Genomic DNA, 21,281 nt, shown 5'->3' on the forward strand with positions numbered 1-21,281 from the left:
TGTGCATACAGTTCTTTGAAGTATCTGTGGAAGCACTTCCTAATTTCTTCTGGTTTCTGTACCATCCTTCCATCAATCTCTAGGTTTGTTATCGTATTTAGCTTTTGTCTTTTTTTCAGCTGCCAAGCTAATAGCTTTCCACATTTATTTGCTGATTCAAAGGATCTTTGCTTCATCTGTTTTATTTTCCATTCAATCTCCTGATTGATCAATTTTGAATATTCTGCTTGGTGGAATTTAATTTCTCTCAGCACCTCCTTGGACTTTGGTTTGGTTCTCAGTTTTTTCTCTCCTTGGTATATTTTCTCCAATATTTTGTCCTTCTTTCCATTCCAGAGTTTTTTCTTGATTGTATTCTGTTGTATCAGAAACCCTCTCATAACAGCTTTGCTTGCGTCCCAGATCGTTCTTTTTTCAACTGTAGTATTCAGATTTATCTCAAAATAGTCCTTTAATGTTTTTTGGGCCTTTTTCACAATCTCTTGATCTCTTAGTAGTGTGTCATTCATTCTCCATCTGAAGGAACCAGGTTGAGTTAATCTAAGTTCTATTTTCAAGGCATTATGGTCGGAGCATGTTTTTGGGCAGATTTCCACCCTTTTAATCTTGGGTGCCAGCCCCCTGGAGGTCCAGATTTGGTCGATCCTTGACCAAGACAGGTGGGCCTCAGAGAAAAAAGTTCCTTCTTTACCTAAGGAATTCTTTGTCCTCCATATGTCGATCAAATCCAGATTGTCAGTCAATTCGAAAAAAGTTTTGGGCAGTCTGCCGTCTAATGTTAAGTTTTGGTTGTAAGACTTATCCATGTGTGTAGACACCACTCCATTCATATCTCCCATCATTATGATGTTAGCATAATCCAGATAATCCAGCAACGTCTCATGCAGCTTCTTGAAAAATTCCGATTTCCCGTCATTTGGAGCATAAATTCCTAAAATCAATATTTTTACTCCTTGGGTTTGAATTTCAATTGCCAAAATTCTTCCTTGTTCATCCTTAAATAGAAATTTAGGTGTCAGGCTCTCCTTGGCATAAATCACCACTCCTCTTTTCTTTACTTTGTCAGACGAAATAAATTCTTGGCCTAATCTTTTGTTAACCAAAACCTTCCTGTGGAGCCTAGTCACATGGGTTTCTTGTAGGCAAATAATATCCAATTGTTCTTTCTTCAATATGTGAAATAACCTCCTTCTTTTCTCCGGGGAATTTCCGCCATTTATATTCCAACTGAGTAGCCGCAGAGACATCCTGAACTATTCTGCTACACCTAGAGCGGTGTGTCTTCTTTCTCCTCTGGTTCCGAAGGTGCAGGTATTGCTCCACCTGGGTTGGGTATAGGCCAATTAGCTGCTGCTTCTTTTTGGAGATCTTCTCCGTGATCGTGCTGGAACTTTTGTAGGTCCTCTGGTGATCTTATTTTAACCTTCTTCTGTTTGTAAGTAAATGATAGCCCTTGTGGGAACTCCCACCTGTAAGGAATTGTGTTGAGTCTCAACAACTTAGCCAATTCTGAATAGGTGGCTCTCAAGTCCAATAACTGTTTAGGAATGTCTCGGTAAATTTCCACCCTTTTCTCTTGTATCACAATTGAGTTTTTGAAGTGTAGGCCTAATATTTTATCTCTCTCCTCCCTTGATCTCAAAGCTATTAGGCAGTCTCTGGATCTATCTTTTCTTACTAATCTTCCCAACCGAAAAGCCGATACAATTTTGAAGTCACTTTCTTCTTTTAAGTCCCAGAACTTTGTAAACTCTGTTGTCAAAAGTCCTATTAGGTCTTCTTGTTCAATTTCTGGGACTCCCCTTAGTCTGAGGTTGGTCTCGCGATTTTTCAATTCCACCAACGAAAGATAGGTTTGTTGGTCCCCTATCTGTTTATGGAGAGGCTTGACTTCTGCTTTAACTTCCTCGACTTCTTTTTTAGCTGATGTTGCAATTTGAACTGCTTCCCCTGCCAGTTTACGATTCTCTTCTGTTGCTCCTTGCAATTTTTCAATTGCTTGGGTATGTTGGGAAACCTGATCTGTCAATTTCTGGATCGAGGATGTTGCTTGGTCAATTTTTGTTGATTGATTATCAATTTTTTGATTTATTGCTGACAATTGTTCCAAAACTTGTTTCAGTACTGCCTCAGCTCCTCCTGCTGCCATATCTTCCTCTTCAGATTTTTCAGGCTTTTCGGTTTCTACTTTTTGTGTCGCAAGCACAGCTGGAACTGATAGTCTACGTCCCTGAGTTAAAGTTGTTTGCAAAAGCTGTGCTTGCTTTTTTACTTTCTCTTTCTCCTTAGCTTCCTTAGCTTTGGCTGCTCTTGTCTTTCCCGTGCCACTCATCAGTCAATGTTCAAGGTCAAATGTTGTAATCCCATGGGAAAGGCAAGCCCAAAATTGAAAACAGTCTATTGAGAGAAGGTAAACAGAGAAACTTTTCCCAGGCCTCTATATTCCCAATGTCCTCTAGGGGGAGTGCCACCAAAATTTTAGTAAGAAGAAGGTAACTTTTCCACGATTAAAGTCTCTTTGTTCCAACTTTAAAAACAATTTTAAAAGCAAATTAGTTCCAGCACGCTAAGAAAAAAGTCCTGCAGAGCACTTTTAAACATGTAACAAAGTTCCAGCAAGGTGCCTACAGTTATATCCACTTCAGCTAGCAGAGCTCAAAATTACACTCTCCAGTTACAAAAGTATCAGGAAGCTTGCAACAGTTCCGCAGTTTAAACAACTTTACCCGGCCACCCGGGAATTTGGGGTTAGAGTCTTCCCTTGCCCCTTGGGGGACCGCTCCAGGTCAAATTTATGCTGTATTTATTCTTTAAAAGAAAAATTCAGATGTGCACGAAAGTCCCAATTTAAAGCTTTAAAGCTTCCCTGTTCACAGCGCTTTCCGCTCTTTAGTCCGTCTGCTTTGATCTTGAAAGCAGTGCCGGAAGACGGACTTCCTCTTTCTCGTCTCCCGTTTTTAGCCGAATTTTCCGAATTAATTTGTAGGATCTTAGGTCCTTACTCACGGGTTTGATGTTTCAGCCCGATGCTTCTTGGAAGAAAGGTCAGCGCTCATCCGTGACAGCCGCGCGGCTTCGCCTCCGCAGAAAGAGCGATGAACCCACAGCACCGCTCCCCCTCCTTCACTCCGGAGCCCCTTACGGGGTTCCTTTTGTGATTTCGGGGTCGCTCCAGGTGCCCGCCGGGTCCCACGGCCACGGACTCACTCTGCCCGTGGTTTGTCTTGATGGGTTGCCGCTGCGCCGTCGCGAACAACCCTTTTCTGCGGTGCCCCTCTTCAGAGCTCGAAGAGGTCCGCCATCACGGTTTCGCGCCGCCTCCGGAAGTCCCGAAGCATTTATTTCTATGCCAGTGTGTTGAAGATAATACTTTCCACATCAGCTTGTTTGCTGAAGAACTGCATGTCTGTAAAGAAGTCTGGGGCTGCACCCCCCCAGACATTTAAAGCACATTCACCCCCAATAATATTGGGAACCGTAGTTTACCCCTAACAGAGCTTCAATTTCCGGCTTACCAAACTATGTTTCCCTTAACAAACTATAGTTCCCAGTATTCTTTCTTTTTGGGAGCGCCCTTTAATTGTATGGTGTGTCTGCAGCCTGGGGCCTCTCCCAATTAAAAGCATCAGGCTGCAGGGGAGGGGGAGGCCGCTGTCTGAGGCCCTGGAGAGCCACTCCCAGGCAGGCAGTCTGAACTGGTAGATGGCATTTTATTGCGCTCCTCATACAAGTGCCCATTGTATGCAAGGCAGTGACTGTGGGGTTGGGTGAATCTCTAAGTTGTGGTTTCTCATTTTTCTGTTTTCAGTTCAGTTCCCTACAATTCCAGATCAACTTGTGGATTTTGTTTAAAGTCATCAGGAACACTCATCAAATATACATGTTTGTATGAAGTTTTACCTAATATACACATTTTTGCTGAACAGTTTCCTCTAACAATGCATTTTTATTGTTTTCACTAATGTAGTACATGTATATGCACACTTTACCCAAGGATCTGCATTTTTTTTACACATTACTTGACTGGAGAACTGTGTCATAAAATTAGAAGTTCAGATTTTGAGAGATGGCTGGGTTTCGATTCACGTACTGTTTTGGAAAGTATGAATTAGGTTGCTTTTAAATGTGAACTGAATTGAACCTCCCCCATCCCTGCCTGGGGGTCCTGTCTGTTCCTTCTTTACCCAGCTGTGGCACAGATGTTGAATATCTTAAGTGCCCTGGGTGATTTTGGGTGGATAATGAATTCAGCGGAAATTGAACTGGGGGTGGGTTACTGGAGTAGAATATTGATTTGGGGGAATTCATGGTATTAAACTTGCTTTAGAAGTGACCGGGAGTAATAGAAGGGGAATTGAAATGATTTTGAGTTGGATCTATTGGAAATTAATTCAGGGTAAATGAGTGAAAGAGAAACTGAATTGGGGAAGGGGGGCTCAAATTGGAGAAATTATCTGAGTGATTTGGATGAGTTTTATCATAGTTAATCTGTAATGTTTCCTTATTGCAGTAACTCTCAAAAGCTCTCAGCAAACGCCTCAAGCCCACACTTGTCAAAGAAAAAAGTAGTACATCGTCTCTGCACATAATAAAATCTGCAGGGGTTTGTTTGACAGACTAGGGTAGTGAGTGTGTTTCACTGGTAGGCTTCCTGCCAAATAATTTATGTAAAAACAGAAGAGAGTAGGGGCAAGGACACACCACTGTTTCACTCCATTGAGAAGAGGGACAGAGTTGGATACATGGCATTTGCTATTCCATTTCACCCGCAATCAAGTGATTGGATGAGAAATCATTTGGGTTGCCTTTTGTCACATTTGATGTCTTACTCAACATCTATACATATACACCTGTACATATTAGCAAATTTTATGCAGATTTGACGCTGCTGCCTGCATGAGCTTAGAGAGTGGAACTAGGACATTCCCCAGCACTTCTGTGGTCTGCTTTTCATGAGGAGAAAATAAGAGGCCTGTTGGCTCAGGCCAGCATCCTCTTCTCACAGAGACCAACCAGATGCTCGCAGGGAACCCACAAGCAGGACCCAAGTGCAACAGCAGCACCTTCCTGCTGGGACTTGGAGATATATCAGTATATCATCCAAAACCAATTTGAAGTCCATTTTGTGATATTGGTTTCATAATTTTGACCTGGCAATATATTGTGAATCATGATGTATGTGTGTGTGTTATGCAAAAATCACGATGTGGGGAAAACCGTGAAGCCAGCCAATGCCTTTACATAGCTCCATCCTTATTTCAAGCACCATGATATATTGGTATATTGTGATGTTTCGCTGGTGATATATCACGATGTTGAATACCAGGTATCGCCCAGCCCTGCTCCCTACTTGTAATTCCCAAGTGGAGGAGGGTTGGTAGTGGTGAGCAAGCTCTCTTCAATCTGTTGTTGAATCATAGAATTATAGAATGGAGTTGGAGGGGTCCCCAGGGTCATTAATCCAGCCACCGTCAATGCTGGAGTCTCACCACTACTGATCTTGTCAGCCTGTGATAAACTGAGGAACCTCATGGTACTCCAGAACACCATTTGAAAGCCTCTAGACTGCCGCCAAGTCTTGAGTAAAGGCTACTTCAGACAACTTATTTATTCAGCAATCATCCTGATTTGCTTGTACAGAGCTTACACGGTGGTTAGACTATGTTTAACTTTTACTGAGCATTAATTTTGTTTTGTTTATGGGGAGGTTATGTAACAATGAGAATCTCTTCTGATTTGCTTGCAATGTGTTTACACATCCTGTTAATCATTAATTCACCCTACAATTTTAAGTGCATTTATTAAAAAGTGAATTTGTTACACTAGGGCAACAGAATACTTTAATCCACTTTTTAAAAAAATCATTGATTCTCCACTTGCAAATGAATTAGATATCTTAAAAAAGGAAAGAGAAAGAACAATATCAACAGTAATAACAAATTGGAGTACAGAGCCATCACAAAAAGAGGTGAAAATATAACCTGAAACCACCCTGTTGTGGTTCCTTGCATGTATGGTAGTCAGATGGAAGTGTCATTCCACAGTATTCCAACTGGCGGTTGGAAGCCATGCTCAATAGTTTGTGCATATTCCGTACAGGACATCATTTTGCATTAAAAATTGTGTTTTTCTTCCCAGAGTGGTGCTCCCACAGCTCATGACTGCCACTCTTGGTTCCTCTACTCCTCAATTCACTTTGCATTTAAAAGTGAACCTACCTAATTCATATTTTCCGAAACAGTGTGTGAACTTAAACAGCCATCTTTCAAAATTCACAATCTTGTGAATTTTACAACAGAGTGCTCCCGTCAAGTTATGTGTTCATAACTTTTAAATAAAAAGCATAACCTATAATGAGGTGTGCATATAGATGCACATATTAGTGAATATGGCATGCAAAACGTGTTATATTAGGGAAAATCACTTTGCAAAAATGTGCATGTAAACTAAAACTGCATACAAAATTGGTGTTTTAGGAGAAATTCACCCTAAAATGCTAATAAATGTTTTGAGGACTTTAAAAAATAATAATACTGCAAACTGATATGGAAACATAGAAAACTGAATTTAAGATTGAGAAACTGAGAGAAACCAAAACTGCCAGCTTCATCTATACCTGACTTCAATCCATTAACCCACTTCATTAGAATCTCTACTTCATTTCAAAATGGTAGAATTGGAGGTTGGCAGGAGACTTGGTCTAAGCCCGGCCTGGTTGAATGTTCTTAGCTGAATGTTCTTTCAGACTGGCTCTGAATAAACAAAGCAACGTTGTGTAAGGGTAATGGAACAGAAGTGCATCACTTCAGCGCAGGAATTTTTAGTATACAGTTGAAAAGATTAAAACCTTTTCTGCAAGCTGTTGGTGAATCTAAAGAGCCAACAGAGATCTCTACAAATGTGAAGTGTCACCGGGCACAATCCACTGAGAACTTGAAGAGGAGCCGCTGTGAAGTGGCCGAGCACATGCTCTGCGTGCAGAATCCCTGGCGCCTTCAGATAGAACAGGGGAATTAATACCTTTGTCTGAAACCCTGGAGAGCTGTTTTGACGCTTGGTGTGGGGATGACTGAACTGGAGGGATCATTCATCTGACCTGGCATTGGGGAGCTTCCTGTGTTGCCTGGGTGCACGACCGCGAAAGGAATGGAAGCACATAGCTGATTTCAGGAGAGGTAGGAAAGTGTTATTTTTATGGTTTGTGACAAAGGATCTGTAATCTGCTCTGGCTGTTAATATGCAATCGGGCACAGTTCAAGCTTTTGCTTTTAGCACTTAAAGTGCTAGAAAAACTTGAGATCAGGGTATCTAAGGGGCTGCTTCGCCCACTGTATCCCTGCCTGGCAACTGCGCTCCTCAGATGGCGCATGGCGGAGAGTACCGTATGCTTCAGAGATGAGCTTAGCCTGTATTGAGAGTTCCTTCTCCAGCTTTCTGGAATCAGTTACCAGCCGAAATGAGACCAGTGCCTAGTGTGGTGATGTTTAGTCACCCACTGAAGACATTGTTTAACTTAGGAAGGCTTTCCTTGCAGTGTAACCCAGTCATTTGTGGGTTACATCTATTTTATATCTGATGAAATTGCTTTGTTGTTTTTAGAATTTGTATGGCTGTCTTTTTGGTTTCTAGCATTTGTGGAACTGATTTTATTGTTCTTAGAGTTTCTGTTTGTGTGTTTTTTTCTGTTTTTATTGTGTGCATTGCTTTGGTGGCTTTATGTTGTGAAGCAGACTATAAATTTGTGTACTGTTAATAATAATTAATAATAATAACAACTGCCACAACTTGAGAAGGAAAGGAGGACAGGCAATAAAAAGTGAGAAAATCTCTGAGGTGCACTGACAGTGGTTTATTGGCCAATGTGTTTCCAAGCTTTGCAACTTTTCTTTAGTGGCAAGGAATACAGTCTCCAATGCTATCTCAACCTTTAAAATAAGTATGGGATCAGCATGGGGTGCCCTTGGTCAGTAGGACCCACCCCTCATGCCTCTACTAGCCCACCACTATATTATTATTTTTCTGATGTTCAAATCAGTGGCTGCTTCTGGAGAGTTCAATTTTAGTTTTTCACAATACCCCCTGACATAGTGTTACACAGGGACGCGGGTTGTGCTGTGGTCTAAACCACTAAGCCTCATGGGCTTGCAGATCGGAAGGTCAGCGGTTCGAATATGCATGATGGGGTGAGCTCCCATTGCTCTGTCCCAGCTTCTGCCAACCTAGCAGTTCAAAAGCATGCCAGTGCAAGTAGATAAATGGGTGGCAGGAAGAAGGTAAGCGGTGTTTCCATATGCTCTGGCTTCCGTCATGGTGTTCTGTTGTGCCAGAAGCAGTTTAGCCACATGACCTGGAAAGCTGTCTGCAGACAAACACCGGCTCCCTCAGCCTGAAGTGAGATGAGCGCTGCAACCCCATAGTCACCTTTGACTGGACGTAACTGTCCAGGGGTCCTTTACCTTTTACCTTTACACCAGCGCATTATGTTAAATTTAAAATGGAGGCTTCACCAGATGCTAATCAGAGGACAGTTGGTAAAGACCATTGGTGCAACGGGGGCATTTCCCCCATGGTGCTCTCAACTCTTGAGTTGGTTTTGCTTTAAAATAATCTATAAACCAAGGAAGGAGGAAGGGCCAGAGAAGATTCTTTTCACTTCTTCAAAATTTACGCTGAAATTTGATAGATTTCCCATCACTCACTCGCTCACTCACTCACTCACTCACTCACGGCCCTATTTACCCCTAACATGCCCTTCCTTCAAGTCACCTCCTACCTAGACATGACGCACACATCATGCTTAACATAGGTTACTTTGGAGCAAGCTGCCATTGATCAATCATCACAATTTATAACACCCCCACTCTACCGCCATGCCTCTCTGGTTTGGAAAGTCCCATTCAAGGTAGGGCAGATTAGTTCTCCTGTAGCACAAGAGTGGGTAACCTGTAGTCCTTCAAACTCTTTTGGGCTCCAGCTTCCATTCGACACAGCCAATGTGGCCAGTGGTGAGGAGTAATGGGCACTGTAGCCCACTACTAACTGGGGGGCCAACTGTTCCATATCCCCCACTATACCACATTTAAAACCCAGCCTTGCAAGTGAGTCCATAAACAGTGCTGACCTGGGGAGGGGCAAGAAAAAAAGCCCATTCTCTCCTAGTTTACCAAAGCACACATGCCTGGTTTCCTTTAGCTCGCCACAGGTGATTGGGAGGGCAGTTATTTACATGTCTGCTTTAACGGCACAGTAGTCAGCACTAATTTGTTAAATCCCTGCCAGGACTTGGTTCTTTTGGAGTAAAAAGTAATGTGGGGGGAGGGGGAAACACATTAAAGCACTTTTCCCCCCAGAGAAGCAGGAGGCAGAACATGTTGGGAAACAGGTGGAGTTTATCACAAATGAGATAAAATTGGCACATTAACGCAGAAATAATCAGAGGTGCAAATAAAAGGTCTTAAACAGGGGAGCAGACTGGGGAGGAGGACTGTTTGCTGAGATCTGGGACTTTCACTGCAGCGCTTGATTATGCAATTTCTGTAGTACATAGAAGTTTGCTAGCTCTTTACTTGTTGAGTTCAGAATATATAATTTCTATTGCAGAAGAGCAATAGCCCTCAAAAATTTCCAAAACCAATGAACTTTTCTGGACAACTTAAGTCTTATTGACTAGGCATGATGTGAAAGAAGATGTCAGTGGTGTCCCTTGTGTCTAAACCCATTGCGTGTGGCCTTCTGTGCCACCCAGTATGTTCCTTTCTTGAGAAGGGAAGATAGAACCTTGCTGGTGTCCAACTCTCATCAGCCCCAGTCAGCATGGCCAGTAGTCAGGAATGATAAGAATTGTAATCCCAACAACTACTGTGGCCTGTGATTAGCTTGACTTCATATTGATCAGCTAGTTACTACTGCTTTTGAATATAAAAACCCTCAAACTCTTAACTTCTAGTATATATTTTGGAAAGTTGTTGTCCTCTATGCATTTGGACACATCTTCAGATATTGAAACCTAATTTTTGCATTTGGGTTGTTGAGATGAAGGAGCAGGTTTTCATCTGTGTTTGGATAAAATTGGGCACCATTTTGAATCAAGATGGTGGACGGAACCTTTCCAAACTTCACTGATTTTTGGGGGGCATTTCTTATAATTCATGATCAACAGCAGGCACTTTCCCACTAGTACTTCATACATGCATTTATCCGTCTGCAGTCCTGGAATTCTTAAATAAAATGTTAATCAGTTTATTACTAAATTCTCCCAGCTACAGCCCTTCCCCAGACAAAACCTCTTTGTTTCTTTCTTCTCAGATTATGCATCATATTGTTCAGTTCCCTCAGTGAAGTGTTATCAATATTTCCCCCCCTCTCTGGACTCCATCTGTGCTGTTTGAGTGGCTTTGCTAACAGGAAAAACACCCTTGCATTGACTTTCACTTGCAAAATATGACGCTCATGGGGGGGGGGAGCAAGAACTCTCTTTTCCTGGTCTGTGTCCAAAGTCAGTTCTTGTTATTTAGACCCTGTAGTATTGAATCACTCTTTAACTTTCAAAACAGTCTGAAACAAAGGTATCAGACATGCATTGAACATAGTATTTGGACTTAGGCAAGCCAGACTCTTTCTGCCGCTGCTACCCCTCCTCATGTCACAATACCAGTCATTGGAAGCTAGAATGGATAATACTAGCGTATCTTGCCTTTTTCAGAAAAACCACACAGGCATCATGCATTTGCAATGTTTCAAACATTCTCTAAACAGCAGTATACATGCTAGATACTGTCTGTTGTCAATAAATATCCAATTTTTCAAACAGAAATCAGCATTCAGTCCTTCCTCGTGAATTGTTTACATTGTGGTTTTTAAAAATCTTTCAGTTTGCACATTTACTCAGAACTCATTTAAAATAAAGCAGCATTAAAATCTAATAAATAACAAGCAGGCATAAGTTTTAAAAAAAGGACCAGAGGGCATGGTCTTTCCATGTATGTTTTCTTTAAACTTGGTTCTTTGTTCTCTTATATACCGTACAGAGAAAAAAAATAACCAATCAGAATTTGCACCACTGGTCTGAAATAACTGCAATGTGCCTGTGTGGATGAGCTTTCTACACCCCCCCTCTAGAACAGGTGGTTCATCAATCTGCTGTAAACGTAACTCCATGTTTTTAAATTTCTGATTTCCTTTTTAATTCCTTCTTGTTGTTGTTGTGGTTTTTTTTTTTTTAAGATGAACTTCATATACTTATGCCTGTCAATTCACTGGGCTCTTTGTTTGCCAGGGGACCATTCAATGATTTAGTCTTTGAAACTGCAGGAGAGTTTTTATCATGTGCTAGGTTAACAGTGCAAATCCTCTCCTCAGCATTAAACCCTACTGAGTTCAGTGGGACTTGCTCCTCCGTATATGCATATAGGATTGAGGCTAAGGGCTCAAATTTTCCATAGTAAAATTGGGAGTCCTCGCAGTATCAATCTACATCAGCTGTAAAAATGTTTTATTGTCAGCGAAACAGCTGGGGAAACCAGACACACACGCAGTCACTCCTGTGTTTATGGCCTCAATATCGATTTGTTTCTGAAATATGTCATATACGGCAATGTAAATGTTAGGGTTTGGTTTTTAATTTTTTTAGACTATCTTTTTATTTAAATTTAATTTTGCTACATTAAATGCATCTCTCATGTATCAGTCTCATCTCTCATGTATCAGGTTGCATGCTACTGGTTTCAAATCCAGTTGCAAGGTGTCCTCCCAGACCAGTTTATATACATTCCACACCATCATATGGAAGGGCTGGCTGATGTGGCATGGGTGCAGGATCCCACCCTCATCTGTGGCTGAGCCAGGGGACTGAGCCCATGTGCAAACCAGCTCTTACTGCAGGCTTGTACGAGTTGCATCCAGGTGACCAGTCAGAGAGGCTTCACAAAAATCAATCGCGAGTAGCTTGAGAGACAGAGAAGACATACAGTTGGATAGGCAGAAATTACTATGGGCTACTTAGTTTGATGGACTTATTTCCATGGCTGCCTTGGTTACCACCATTTGGTGTAGCAGCAGCAGCAGCAGGTTTCTGGAACCCACCTTACTTTCTAGGGTTGTAAGTTTAAAATTTCTCTTACTACTGTGTTGCAACCTGCCCTGAGACCTTAGGATGAAGGGGAGGTAATAATAAATAATAGATGCACTGGAAAGCTAGTGGCCGTGTGTGTGTGTGTGTGTGTGTGTGTGGTGGGGTATGTGGAGAATGACCAGGCATGGAGGTAGCCAGTCTATCTAACTTAACAGCTGCATGTTTAAAATGGTCTCTGCCGTGGAAGTGCGTTGGAGAAGTTTGTGTGGATGGGGACTGTCTGTTGATCTTGGACAGGGAGAAAGGAGCATGTGAGGGTGGCCACTGCCCTCTGCTGTCCCTTGCCTCACCCCTCCCCGGTTAAATTTCCATGAGTTAGAGCGATGACGATGTTTCACAGCTTGGAGCGAGCCGAAATCCCCAAAGCGCTCCTTTGGCCGCCTGCTGTCACGTATTGAATTTCTAACATACCAGGGGAAAGTCTGCCGAGCCTCTTGGATGATGCAGAGTTCAAAAGCCTCCCTAGCAGCCTCCTGCTTGTTTGTACAGGGGTGATTAGCCAATGCATTTGCTGCCTGCTCCTGATTTCCCTCCTGCTTGCTTGTTAAGCCCATGTTGCTTTGGCTTCCCTCTAGGAGATTGATGTTCAGGGACTGGTGCTGTCATCCTCCACTGCCAATGCTGCCCTGAGCTCCTCCAGCATACGGACACATCAGGTGGTTGTCTTGTGCCCCCGAGGTAAGTTATGTGGCCGTACCTCAAGAAAGAGAAGATGTACATCCTCTGCTAGCTGATTCCTTTGTTTCCCTCTCCCTCCAAATTCTAGCAAGGCTGTATTTCTGGCTGCATATTGTTTGTGCTGGGGGGGGGGTTACTTTCTGCACCCAGCTACAAGGATAAACGAACTTTGTGACTGCATTAATCAGGTAAAGTAAACAAAATACTTATAATTTCTCCTTGTGTCATTTATTCAGCTTTTGCTGCTTGCAGTTCAGGACAGATTGTGACAAAGATTTTTTGTTGGCCCTCCCCCTGATCATTGGAAATGTAATTTGGCTCTCTTTCTGGCTTTTGAGACCTCAGTGGGCATTGCCCACCTGCTTTCATATTTTTACAGTCATAAGGGTGGGAAACGTTTTTTTAAAAAAGAATGAAAACAAAAGCTTTTACATCATGAAACTGTTCTGGGAACGCATTTTGGATCCTCCACTCATGAATTGCAGCATATGGACAGCCTTGCATGTATGAAAACAATATTCTGCTGTGTATAGTGCGGGAAAAGGTGGGATTATGCAACTGAGATGGGGCCTTTTCAGTAGTGGGCCATGCTTGTTGAATGTTATTTCCAGGGAGGCACGCCTGGTGCTGTTTTTAGGTTCCAGGCAAAGGCTTTTCTCTCTATTGGGGCTTTTAGACCTTAATTTGAAAGGTGACATTGGGGCCTCGTTTAGTGTGATAGGATCTGTAAGTCCTGATCTGTTCAGCTGTGTTTTTAGAACTTTGTTGGTTCTCATTTGGTTTCAGTGTAAGTCACTTTGGGTTGCTCTGTGAGAAAAGAGACCAAAAAACAGAATAAGAAAATACATTTAAATAAATACAATCCATATAAATCATGAAAATGTTATTTGTACCGTATATCTTGTTTTGTTTCTGCTAATTGTGGCAGGGGACAAAGATCTATGCAACATATAGTTAGTTACCTTTATTCAGGAATTGTTATCCATCCATCATCCTTAACCTCCTCTGCCACTCCAGGGCTTCTGAGATTTCACTGGGAATAATAGAAGAGCTAGAAGGTTCTAGCAACACTTCCTAAGGAGGGAGAGAGGAGGAGGAATTTGATCTGCTTTTCACAGCAGGCTTATTTGATCAGACACCCCCCCAAACGTGCAAATTGCAACACAGCAACTACATCTGCACTACAAACTTCTTTGGGTTTTGTGATGCAGTTTCAGTGCACAAGAAATCTGCACATAAATATGTATTATATATGAAATATATGTATTTTGGGGCATGTTCCATGTTTTAAACATGTGCATTTACATAAAATACATGTACAATTCAGATGTGGACTTTTCAGGTGCGTCTTCCAAAAAAAATTAACAAATGCAGAGGATAGTTTGGACGGAAAGGACATAAAACTGAGTGCCTTTGAGACTGAAATGGGATGGAATTACTTACACGATCCATTCCCTCTTACAAGGTCCAGCATTCATACAGTCCCAGAGAGCCTTGGCAGGCACTTCTCCACGGCCCAGCCCCACAGAAACCCTGTAACATCCATAGAAAGGAAACTTCAGGGCGGATGGACGGCACAATTCCTTGCCACCTCCAAGTTACCCCTCTGCTGGAGGCCAGCAGCACCCAGCGCAGAAGGAGTCTCTCAGTTTGTCTGATCCTCTCTACAAATGTCTGAACTCTGTGGAACTTGTCTGTCTGTGACGAAGTGGCTCTTTCTGCCATTCCAGCAACATGTGAAGTACTGTAGGTCTAAATATATCTCCCGAATGTGGTTAGTTTGGGGTTGCTTCCTTATCTGTCTCCTTTCTAGTGAAAACTCCTAGCTCTGCACATGATTCAGGCACCTCATGGGTAGAACTAAGGAGGAAAGAGTGGGTTGATGCCTGTGGGCTCCCAGCACAGAGTTGACTGACTGCGTACTTCCTGTTATCAACAGAAGGCTCCAACTAACTTTGCTGGTTTTAAATTTATTCTTTTGCTTTTAATCTGGGATTCTTTTCTGTCTTTGAAAGCAGACGCCTGAAATGTCTGCCATGCTTGTAGTGGGTTGTCCATAGGAGAGAACAAATGCACTATAGAAATGGTTATACAACTAAACATTAGAAAAAACATTTTGCCCCGTCTGGGCTAGTACTAAGAAGAAGATTCCCAAAGGATCTGTTTCCTTCTTCTTCTAAACCTTGAAGTTCCATTTGTATGCTGTGAGAAGTTCTGGTGATTTTGCAAAAGATAGTCATGACAGGATTCAGTTGCTCAAAATGATTAGAGATGGGGATAAGTTTGATTCAGTTTTCTTTGAAAGCTGAATTTATCAAATTGGCCCTTTCTGAAACAATATGAGAACCAAAACACAGCCATCCTTCAAAATTGGCACTTATCTATGTGCCCTAATGGTGGCCAAGAGACTGATACTGATGAATTGGAAGAATAAAGATATGATACCCTTTAATCAATGGATCGACAATATGACAACACTTGCAACTTAGGAATGGACTGCTTACAGATGTAGACTTTGTTTGGATAAATATAACAACATTTGCAATGAGTTTATACAGAAAGTAGTAGAATATTAATATCTATCTACATACACATTAGAATAATAACACCATATCAATTTATATTAGAATGTATGGGAGGATATTACACACACACACACACACACACACACACACACACACACATACACACACACCCCTTCATTCTTTTTTTTCCACTTCCCCCTTTCCCCCTGTATTATTTATAATTTAAATTCTTTCAGTAAAATATTAATATTATAGGAGAGCCACTCCATTCCCTTGATCATTTCAGTTGCCCTTTTCTTTTTCTTTTTTCTTTTTTTAAATATTTTATTTAGGATTTTCTTGTTTTACAGAAGTGTAATGCCTCATATATATTTTTTTCCCATGTAACATTTTTACAAATCCGTTTCATTTGTTGAGGCATTAGGGGGAGAAGAAAAAAAAAGGGAAAAGAAAGGGGGTGGAGGGAGGGAAGATGAATGGGGTGGGGTCAGGTGGTGGTGTTTCTATTATGCTTAATGTATGCAGAGTTTGGTGTCAGCGTTGTTTGTGTTGTTCACTTGTGTTCCTTTGGTGGTGAGAGAGTTTGGGGTTGGCCTAGGGTGTGATTGTTTGTTTGTGATTGGCTGTGGTGATCTTTGTTTTCATGTGTGAGTGGGGTGGGTGGGTGTTTTGGATCAGGTTAGCCATATTGATTTGTATGCTGTTGGTGGATTATTGTCATTGTCTTGTTGGGCTGTGTATGTGATAAAGGGGAGCCATACCGGGGTGAAGGTGTCTTCTTCTGTTTGTCCCCGTGTCAGTTTCAGTTTATTAGTTAATTTTTCTAGTAGGGAGGGTGATCTGGCTGCGACATCTGTCACCCCATTGATCGCCAGGGTTGATTCGGCTGATCTGGCTGGCTAGGCGGGTGTCCCCTTCCTCCCTCACCGCTCCATGTGCGTCCCTCCCGAAGCTGCGCGCTCGGTGGAAGAGGACGACCATCCCAGATAGAAGGAGTGTACCGTTCTTCGGTCAAGGGTATACGATAGCTGCGCTCCCCTGCTAGAACCTCCAAACAAGTTCAGTTGCCCTTTTCTGAACCGTATCCAACTCTAAATTGTATCTCACATGCACATTAGGCAAGCCTTGCCTTTTTTTAACCTTTTGGTTTATATATAAGCATTGGGGAGGATATCAGCAGATTACCCATTCACACACATTTGGCAAGAGACTTTGAGGCCAACAATCTGACTCTGCTGGTTTGGAAAGTGTCATACTGGTACTTGTGGCCATCTGACTCACTGAATTTGATGACTTGTTAGTTCATAACTACATTCTCCTAGGTATGTAATGGCTTCTTCCCTGACTCCAGGGTGGGTGGTGGTTGTGGCCTGTTGCGGGCTTTCCCTCTTTCCCTGGGGGCCAAAAGGCTCCCCGTCACGGCCGGCCATTGGGTCCTCCCCTGGCTGACCCCCGTCAGGCAAGGGCAAGGGAGGTGGAACTTAGGTGGTGGACCAGAATGCGGATGCCTTCACTCTGGTCCTCTGCCTGACAATAAAAGCCAGCTGCACTCAAATCTCACATACCAAGAGCATTGACATGTCTTTTTGAATCACCTGGAAACAGAAAGCTACCGATACCTTCACTAGCCTTTGAGGTAAGCAACACAATTCTGACAACTCTTTGGGAAGTTCCAGGCATTGTCCTAAAAAGGGCTTTTGTGAAAAGCATAAACTCCAAAGTCACTCTCATAAGGGTTATGTAACTGAGCAGAAGAGAGCCCTGGGCTCTGACATCACCACGGAGTGCCCCTCCATCCCCCCTCCCAGCAATGTGTAAAATATCACGGCCTCCGGATGTAAGAGCACGTTCTCTCTTGCTATTCCTGATCCAGCAGGAAAACTTGGACAGCTCCTTCCCTTGCGGTTTGCTGTGTTGTAAATAATATCTTGGCCGGGTCACACGTCCTGCCGCTCTTGTGATGTGGCGTCTCCAAGAAAGGGGGTGGGGGGAGGAATGTAAACAAAACAGTTTTTGGTTGTTGTGAAGGAAAAATGTCTCTCAGTATTGTGGAAAATTAGCGCTGGGATGGTTCTACCCTTATAGGGCTTTTTTTTTAAAAAAGCTATGGACTCATAAAGTTTGTGAAATTTTTGTTTTAAATAAAACTAATTGAATTTGAAAAGTACATAAGCCTACAAAGTTGCTAGTGCACATCATTTTCTTCTAATCGAGCCTGCCTGCAACAAGCTAAGTTGTGGTACTTCAGTTGTCTGCAAATGAAAAGGATAGTCTTCTAAATTACAAAATAATTTTTTTTGTCAATTACAGGCCTATTTATAATCATTCATGTTTTAGTAGCATCCAGATTGAGTTGTTGCATGGGCAGTGATCAGGGACAACAGGCATTGTAGTCCGACAACTTCTGGATGGCCACAGGTGAGCTAACTTTGATCCTGTCCAGCATCCTGTTTCTCACTGGTAGCCCACAGATTTTTCAGGGGGTGGGGGGAATAATTTTGGGAGAAAAACCAAACTGTTATTGTAATTCCTCCAGAATGCAATCCTTCTCCTTAATAAAAACCAAAATATCTTTGGAAATTTAAAAAAAGATTACAGAAGATTATCATCATGAGCTAAAGACGTCTGCCCTGTAGTCCTTGGTTGTTGACCAAAGGGGAGAAATGGCGACCCAGGCCCACCCTGGCTAATTTGTATCAGCCATGAAAGGTTGATTGGATGGAGCCAGAGTAAGGTGAATGCTTTGTTATGTGATCCCGGGTGCCTTGAAGGATACGGTGATGTAGCCACTCCTGTGAAAAACCATCGCCCTGAACCCAGAGGTTTTATATTGACTAATGCCTTGCCTCCGGTTTTGAGGGCAGGAAAAGATGGCAGCAGTTCAACTGCATATGCTCTAGGATTAAACTGATAGACCTAGTTTTGAGACAGTATCTGGCTTGTTTGCCCCGGTGGATGACCTTAGTCAAACATATTACATCAGTGTTCAAACATCTGCACTGGTTGCCCATTAGCTGCTGAACCAGTTGCCTTCTTTTTAAGGAATCATAGAAGGGTAGAGTTGGAAGGGATCCAAGGGTCATCTAGTCCAACCCCCTGCAATGTAGGAATCTCAGCTAAAGACTCCATGACAGATGGCCATCCAATCTCTGCTTGAAAACCTCCAAGGAAGGAGAATTCACAACCTCCCAAGGGAGGCCGTTCCACTGTCCAACAGCTCTTACTGTTGGAATGTTTTTCAGTATATTTAGTCAGAATCTCCTTTCTTGTAAGATTCATACCCTCCAGAGCAGGAGAAAACAAGTTTGCTTCATCTTCCATGTGAAGGCCCTTGAGATATTTGAAGATAGCTATCATATTTCTTCTCAGTCTCCTCTTTAGTAGGCTAAACATACCCAGTGCCTTCAACCATTCCTCATAAGGCTTGATTTCCAGAGCCTTAATCAGCTTGGTTGCCCTCCTCTGCACACCTTCCAGCTTGTCAACATTTTATTGAGAGTAGTACTTTTATTGTTTTCATGTGAACCGCTTGGAGTATTTTTTTAACCATAAGCTGTGTAATAAGTAAGTAAAACAAACTTTTGTTTCTATAGAAACTCTCAAAGCCATTCTTGCTTACTTCTTAATGTGGCATCTGTAGTTCAAAGAAATTCATGACTTTCTCCTTTTTTGGTTCCTGGAAATGGGAGAAGCTTGGATTGATTACCTTCAGGTTTCAGAAACAGTTTGATCCCTGATGGCTATATATCAAATAAACAAAAATTCAAAATAGTGGGAATGATTGGTGAAAATAAGCTATTTTGTCGCAAGGAGGAAAGGTAGAGCAACTCTTTTAAAATGAGAAAATGTTTTTTGGGGGGAGGGGAACACTTTGACATTTTAAAGTTAGTTTCTAACCCCTAATCCTGATTCCTTAGAATTGAACCCCTCTGAAGGAAGCAAGGATGAGAACTCGCAAGACCCCAAGCAATAAATCAATCAATCTACAGTTCCCAGTTTTCCTTTGGGAACAGCCATGAAGCCTTTCCAGCTAAGCCAGTTTTAAAAACTAGTTCGAAATGCAGAGATATCTTCAGATGGACACTATGTTGATACTGGTTGAGGGAACAGGAAAATGGAGCTCCCAGTTGCCAATAGTTTTGGGGTTTTATCTTGGCTGTTAGTTTTCTTTTGGTGGGTACAGTCAGATGTTGGGATTGTTGTGTTAGTTGTCCTGGTTATAATACTTCCCTTTACACTGCTGCTATGGAACCGTGGCTTTTTGCTTGCTATACTGCCTTGGCATGCTAAATTTCACCCAGGCCAGTGGGTGTGGTGTGACACAACAGCAGATGTCACTAGGCATGTCACCCTCCCAAACCCTTTATGCCCACATGTGGTTCTGTTCCCCCATTATTCACGCATGAAAATGGCAGGAAGGAGCTGTATACTGGAGTACCACCCTGTGATTTGGGGGGGGCACGTGGTGTGGTGGTATACAGATTTCCCCCCTGAAGCAGTCAGTGTGACCATGAATGCTAAACTTGCACTAGATTACCAGAGCTTCTTGTGTTGTGTGAAAGATCACATAAAGCATGAAAATTATAATGTAAGGAAGCATCATGAAAATGGAATAAAGTGCTGTCTAAGCGGCTTCCTCTTCTACCTCTCCTCACGCACTGCTGTGTCCAAGTGGCCTTATCTGGCAGCTTTGCAATTCATGCCACAGACCTGGGCCTGAGCTGCCATGATGTTTTCTCACGATGCCTCGGAACAAGAATGCACTGGTAGGAGTGTGGAAAATTCAAATGGCAGCTTCGACCCAGCGGCCTGGCACAGAGGGCCCAGGGTAGCTCTCAGTGCCATGGCAAACTCTGTCAGGGCTCCAGAAGGTGCCAGAAATATGGAGCTGGTATTTTATTTTTATTTTTTAAATTTCTATCCTGCCCTTCTCCCCAAAAGAGCCTAGGGCAGCAAACCACCAAGCAGCAAAAACCACACAATCAAATAAATAAACAAAAAGATCAAAAACATTTGAAAAAACATTAGCAATGTATTTAAAACATTAATAATATAAGAAATGTTTAAAAAGAGTCACATATCCTCACAGCTAATAATTTCAGTATTGCCAGGAACATGAACTCATGAGAGAGACTGCCTCTTTCCCTACAGACTCTCTTGGGTGTTCAAATCGACAAAGAGGGCCCCTCCTGGTAGTTCTTCCTTCCTCAGAAGGTGTTTTTTTTTTTTGGGGGGGGGTGATCTGGAGGAAAGCCTTCTCTGTGGCAGCACCTAAACTGGGAATCCTCTGCCTACCAGATAGTTGCCCATCTGGTAACTTCATGATACAGCTGAAGACACATCTCTTTACCCTGGTCTTTGCCACGCAAGATATATATTTTTAGGGCCCACCCTATTTTTGTGGTTGTATTTTTTTGTAAGTTTTTAAAAGTTTTTAACGTTGCTGAAACCCACACTGAGACCTTAGGGTGAAGGGCAAGTAATAAATGAAGATAGTATAATAATAATAATAATAATAATAATAATAATAATAATAATAATAATTATTATTATTATTATTATTATTATTATTGGGTGATCAAGAATGTTTCAAAATCCTATCTATTGATAAGTAATACTTAACATAGTTCAAACCAATGTTAGTGTTTTTTATACATTGTAAGTTCCGTTTTGGGTTGAATCCTTTTTCAATTTATCATGTTGTTGACTTCCTTCTACCTCATTACGGTTTCAAAATCCCCCCCCCCCCCGTGTTAATAAGAGTTGGGGTTAATTTGTAAGGGAACTCTTGGCATCGAAACGAACACAAAAACGAACAAGTTGAGTCAGCTGCCACAGGATGCAGGTTCACCCCCACTGGCCTGCTTTCAGAGCTTCAGGTCTTTGCTTTGGAATGAAACAGTTTTTCTGAAGCAGCCTACAAGATTGAGTTGGACAACCAGTGTTGA

At 42.2% G+C, this 21,281-nt stretch overlaps 1 protein-coding gene across 7 annotated transcripts in view; it reads left to right on the plus strand.

Moving 5' to 3' along the window:
• The first annotated feature begins 7,156 nt into the window (after positions 1-7,156).
• PITPNM2 (phosphatidylinositol transfer protein membrane associated 2) overlaps positions 7,157-21,281 on the plus strand; it is a 184,616-nt gene continuing 170,491 nt past the window's right edge. For 2 of the 7 annotated variants that reach the window (XM_053368310.1, XM_053368311.1), the window contains exon 1: positions 12,601-12,808. The gene's annotated coding sequence lies outside the window, so the exon portion shown is untranslated. Of the gene's footprint in view, positions 7,176-12,591; positions 12,809-21,281 lie in introns of those variants that run through there. The other 5 variants (XM_053368303.1, XM_053368312.1, XM_053368307.1 and 2 more) reach the window with 5 other exon arrangements.

This window comes from Podarcis raffonei, chromosome 16 (genome assembly GCF_027172205.1).
Source record: "Podarcis raffonei isolate rPodRaf1 chromosome 16, rPodRaf1.pri, whole genome shotgun sequence".
Taxonomy (NCBI): domain Eukaryota; kingdom Metazoa; phylum Chordata; class Lepidosauria; order Squamata; family Lacertidae; genus Podarcis; species Podarcis raffonei.